This window comes from Chlamydotis macqueenii, chromosome 2 (genome assembly GCF_036417535.1).
Source record: "Chlamydotis macqueenii isolate bChlMac1 chromosome 2, bChlMac1.mat, whole genome shotgun sequence".
Lineage (NCBI taxonomy): Eukaryota > Metazoa > Chordata > Aves > Otidiformes > Otididae > Chlamydotis > Chlamydotis macqueenii.
Window position 1 is genome coordinate 142,394,503 of NC_141557.1, and position 6,018 is coordinate 142,400,520.

Consider the following 6,018-nt stretch of genomic DNA (forward strand, 5'->3'; position numbering starts at 1 on the left):
AACCAGCACACACAGAGCAGACATTACTGATCGTGTTGGGAGGAAAAGCATCAGTGCACAGTGAGCACCAGGCAGCACAAAACCAGAACAGCTAAAAACCAGTCCAAGCTCCACTAACGAGATCTCTGGGAGACCATCCTTTGATCAATGAGAGTGATCAATGAGAGAGATCACATCCTACCACCTTAATCATCTCCTGGCATGAGGGTAACAGCATGACAAATTAAACGAGACCTCAAAAATGGCATTGTTAATCTTGCCCCTGCTAGCCTACACTACCTCAGGTGCTGAAATAAAGGAAGAAAAACAAGTAGTAAAGTTTCTCCCTGCAAGATTTCTGCAGATTTCAGTTCTCCATTCACACATTGCCATCAACTGTTTCCTGCTCCACACCGATCGCTCTGCCCAGCTTCACCAGCAGATGAGCTTCCATCTGATTACTCTGCTGGAGGAGATGGAGTCAGGTGAAGGATTCATCTGATTCTGGGTATTTTCTGTTTCTGAGGGCAGATTTCATTTTCCATCCACTTTCTTGCCTGATACGATTCTCAGTGCAAAATTAATATTATTGAATTGATATTGTTGAATTGTTCCATTGCTGTATTAAAACTGACACCAAGTGTTTCATGCCAGCCAACATGCAAAGAAAAATGCGACTCATTGCCAGAGCTTGTGGCACTTTATCACTACAGCACAGGCCCGCTCACACAACTGCTCTGTACCTTGGAGTTCACTCTTTAGCTCAGAAGTGAATCAGAAGGGTGTAGATACATGAAAATTGCTAGTGAGAAGTAATTTTCTTAATTAATCAGAATGGATTTTGATACAAATATACCTGCAATCGATTACATTTGACTCTTTCAACATGTCCTGGTTTCAGCAGGGATGGAATTAATTTTCCTCTCAGTAGCCAGTGTGTTTTGGATTTCGTGGGTGAACAATGTTGATAAAAACACCCTGATGATACCAGTTGTTGTTAATGAGACCAAGGACACTGGCTGGCTTTCCAAGTCTTGTTAAAGTCTCGTTAACTTGCAGATGCAGGAAGCTGGGAGAAAGACAGACAATAATTGACCCAAACTGGGCAAACAGAGTATTCCATGCCATAAACGTCATCCTCAGTATATAAGTGGGTGTTGCCCACGGAGGGGACATCTTATTCTTCTTTTCATCTCTCTTGTTTGCTGGCATCGTTCTCTCTACCTTAGTGGCTCGCTTTCACTCCTTTGCTTACTGATCGGTGTCGTTTCCGTGATCGCTGCTCGGGACAGGCTGTATCGGTCATTTGGACACCAGGTGGTGAGAAATTGTACATTGTTCATTTTGTATATATTAATATCCCTATATTCTGTTATTGTTGTAGTTTTCCTTTTTTATTTTAGTAAACTGTCTTTATCTCAACCCACAAGTTTTCCTTTTGTCCCAATTTCTCTCCCCCATCCAACTGGGTAGGGGGAGAGTGAGCGAGAAACTGTGTGATGACAAGGTCTAAACCACCACACAACAAAAGATACAAAACTCCATCTTTCTCTTAGGCTCTTAAATTCATTTGAAACATACCAAAGAATAAAAATTGTGTTAGGTGTCGAAAGAAAATCCAGTTTCAAAAAGTGCTTCTCAGGTCCACTAGGAATTGATGAAAAGAAAATGAAACCCTTTACTTACTAGAGCTGACAAATGTATCTTGTTTGCATTAGTCACACAAACATTTTTATTTTGAAGGGTTCCTTTGAACCTTGTCAAACCTTAATATTTGAGAGTGAAAATTGTCAGGTCTTACTGTTGTTCAAGTGATCCAATAAACCAATTAAAAATTATACCAGCTGCTCAAATACGAAAGCAGCAGTAGTTCTATTATTACTTTTCTGCATTAATTTGCTCCATGTTCCACCAAAAGTGGAAATTTGAAAGTTGATGCAAAGTACAACTGCAAAGCAGGCACCTCTGTAGGGCTCATGGAAAATGAACGTGGCTAGATATAATACTTTAGGAACCTAGTCACATTTACAGTCTAATTCCTCTCCAGTGGTGGTAGTAATAACAGAAAAGAAAGAGAAGGCTTTCGTTGTTCTGTTGCCAGTGGCTTTTCAGGTTTGAAAGCTGTGCTAGGAAGAAAAATAGGTCAGAAGACAAAGTTCCTGCAAGTACAGCTAGAATTGAAATCTAAGCAACGTGAAAGTGCACATGCAAGGGGACAGCATCCCGTCAGAGCCCTTCCAACTTTTAAGTTAAAACAAAACAAAACAAAAAAGCTCCACCGAGGTTCTATTCCAGCAGGAATGTTGTTTAGTGCTCTCAGTCTAGAAGGCTGCTTCACACAACTCCAGGGTGAGCTGTTCACTGTGTTGCTCAGGTTTTCATTTGGAGACTCCGGCATGTCTGGCAGTTCTTCCTGGGCCATGCCCTATGCCCGTTCAGGGCACAGACAATTCCTGGGAAGTGGGATATGTGTTAGACCTTTTTGATGGCTTCAGACACCACTATATTCCATTCTCCTGGGGACTATCTGCTGGTGGGGCAGTCTAATTGAAATAAAACCTCTATTAGAACCCCTTTTTTTTATTAAAAAAAAAAGTCTTATTAATCCACAAAAACTTGACTACAGTGATGATAAAGTAACTGCTTCCTCTCAGATCGTTGCCCCGCTGATCCGAGGACCTTGGTAGCACAAGTAGAATCGTAGAATCACAGAATCATAGAACGGTTAGAGTTGGAAGGGACCTTCAAAGGTCATCTAGTCCAACCCCCCTGCAAGGAGCAGGGACATCCCCGACCAGATCAGGTTGCTCAGAGCCTCATCCAGCCTGGCCTTGAATGTTTCCAGGGATGGGGCATCCACCACCTCTCTGGGCAACCTGTTCCAGTGTTCTACAACTCCCATTGTAAAAATTTTTTTCCTAGTATCCAATCTAAATCTTCCTCCCTCTATTTTAAAACCATTACCCCTCATCCTATCACAACAGGCCCTACTGAACAGCCTCTCCCCATCTTTCTTGTAGGCTCCCTTGAGGTACTGGAAGACTGCTATCAGGTCTCCCCGGAGCCTCCTCTTCTTCAGGCTGAACAGCCCCAACTCTCTCAGCCTGTCCTCATAGGAAAGGTGCTCCAGCCCTTTTATCATCTTCGTAGCCCTCCTCTGGACCTTCTCCAACTGGTCCATGTCCTTCTTATGTTGGGGGCTCCAGAACTGGACACAGTACTCCAGGTGGGGTCTCACCAGGGCAGAGTAGAGGGGGCGAATCACCTCCCTCGACCTGCTGGCCACACTCCTCTTGATGCAGCCCAGGATGTGGTTGGCCTTCTGGGCCACAAGAGCACATTGCTGGCTCATGTTGAGCTTCTCGTCCACCAGCACTCCCAAGTCCTTCTCCTCAGGGCTGCTCTCAATCCATTTCTGTCCAGCCTGTATTTGTCCCTGGGATTGCCATGATCCAGGTGCAGGACCTTGCACTTGGCCTGGTTGAATTTCATGAGGTTGGCACGGGCCCACCTCTCCAGCCCGTCAAGGTCCCTCTGGATGGCATCCCTCCCTTCCAGCGTGTTGACGGCACCACACAGCTTGGTGTCAGCGGCGAACTTGCTGAGGGTGCACTCTATCCCACTGTCCATGTTGCCGACAAAGATGTTGAACAGGGCCGGGCCCAACACGGATCCCTGAGGGATACCACTCGTGACCGGTCTCCACTTGGACATTGAGCCGTTGACCACCACGCTCTGAGTGCGGCCATCCAGCCAACTCCTTATCCACCGAGTGGTCCATCCATCAAACCCATGCCTCTGTAGTTTAGAGAGAAGGATGTTGTGCGGGACAGTGTCAAAAGCTTTGCACAAGTCCAGGTAGATGATGTCAGTTGCTCGTCCCTTGTCCACCGATGCCGTCACCGCGTCATAGAAGGCCACCAAATTGGTCAGGCACGATCTGCCCTTGGTGAAGCCATGTTGGCTGTCACCACCCACCTCCTTGCTCTCCATGTGCCTTAGCATGGTTTCCAGGAGAATCTGCTCCATGACCTTGCCAGGCACAGAGGCGAGGCTGACCGGCCTGTAGTTGCCCGGGTCCTCCTTGTTCCTCTTTTTACAAATTGGGGTTATGTTCCCTCTCTTCCAGTCATCAGGGACCTCACCAGACCACCACAACTTCTCAAATACAATGGCCAGTGGCTTGGCAACTTCATCCACCAGTTCCCTCAGGACCTGCGGATGGATTATGGGCAGTAAATGTCAGCAGCAGTCCCATGTTGTGAGGGATCCCAGCAGATCTTAGTAGGAAAGATCGTTGTGAGTCAGTATTTGGCTGAGGAGCTGCTTAGAAACATCGCAACAGTAATCTGCTTCAGGAAGCGTAATGGGTGATTCAGCAACCCAGGCAGCACTCTCCGACCTGCATCACTTTGGAACCGGAACGCGGGACCTGCCGTTTGGGACACAAAGCGAAGGCCTGTTGAATCTTCTTAAAGACCTCCTACCAGCCTTTAGGAACAAGGGCTTTTAGCTCCAGGGAGTTTGTTCTTCTACTTGCAACTCTAGTAACATACAGCAGCCCAAGTTTCTCTGGATTTCACTGGATGACTCCTTTTTAGCCAACAGCTGTGTTGTGTAATGGCATGAAGCACAGTGCACATGATTTCTGTATCACTCTGTAAATTGTCTTAGGGGTGAGAATCATACCTGCTGCTCTACTACAAAATGGTTATAGGAGAGGAACACTTATTTGGGATGAAGTCTCCCGTTTGTGATATGATCCCATGGTGCCCAGTGTTCGTGAGGCTTACTCCAGCCCTGACGAGGGCCTTGAGAAGCAGCTATTGCAACACAAACTGCAAACACCATCAATATGACTCAAAACAGTGTCAAATCTCTGTGTCTGTCATTTAGATAGAATCATAAAATAGTTTGGGTTGGAAGCGACCTTTAAAGGCCACCTAGTCCAACCGCACTGCAAGGAGCAGGGACATCTCCAAACAGATTAGGTTGCTAAGAGCCTCATCCAACCTGGCCTTGAATGTTTCCAGGGATGGGGCATCCACCACCTCTCTGGGCAACCTGTGCCAGTGTTCCACGATCATCATTGTAAAAAATTTTTTCCTTGTGTCCAATCTAAATCTACCTTCCTCTATTTTACTCCTTGTCCTATCACAACAGGCCTTGCTGAAGAGTTTCTCCCCATCTTTCTTATGAGCCCCCTTTAGGTACTGGAAGGCCACTATAAGGTCTCCCCGGAGCCTCCTCTTCTCCAGGCTGAACAGCCCCAACTCTCTCAGCCTGTCCTCATAGGAGAGGTGCTCCAGCCTTCTCATCATCTTCGTGGCCCTCCTCTGGACCCTCTCCAACTGGTCCATGTCCTTCTTACGTTGGGGGCTGCAGAGCTGGATGCAGTACTGCAGGTGGGGTCTCATCAGAGCAGAGCAGAGGGACAGAATCCTGTTCCCCAACCTGCTGGCAACAGCATAAATTACAGTCTGTTTTGCAGGAATCTGGTGTTCTCGGTGGCTTACCAAAGTGTGTATCCAAGAGGAAAGAGTGGAAGTTTCTCTGGAGTTGAGCACTCGGTATTGCATCTTCGGTTCCCGGTTCTACACCAGCTAACGGGCTAACGCCGGGCGGGAGGCAAGGCTCCCCGGGCTGAACGAAGGAAGGGGCGGCCGGCTTTGGGAAACGGGGCGCAAGACCCCACCAGGGTAGACATAACGGGGTGCCAAACCGTGCAGGGAGGACTGGTCAGCTACGGTGGGCTGGCGGCGTCTATGTCTAAATCCTGGATGTAGAAATTCCCAACGTGGGGAACCTGAGAAGCCTGCGAGCCCGAGCCGTCGGCCCCCCTTCCCTCCCCCGACCTCCCGCCTCCGGGAGCCGGTCATGGGGAGAGACTGGGGTGGGGCCGGGAGGCGGCGGGATGAGAGGGGGTAACGGGAGGGGAAGGGGAGGGGACAGACGCGGGGGTGGGGGGTGGCTGGAGGAGATGATAAAGCCGGGGAGAGGCGACGGAGCGGGGCTGGGGTGGCGGGAGGGAGGGGGCCG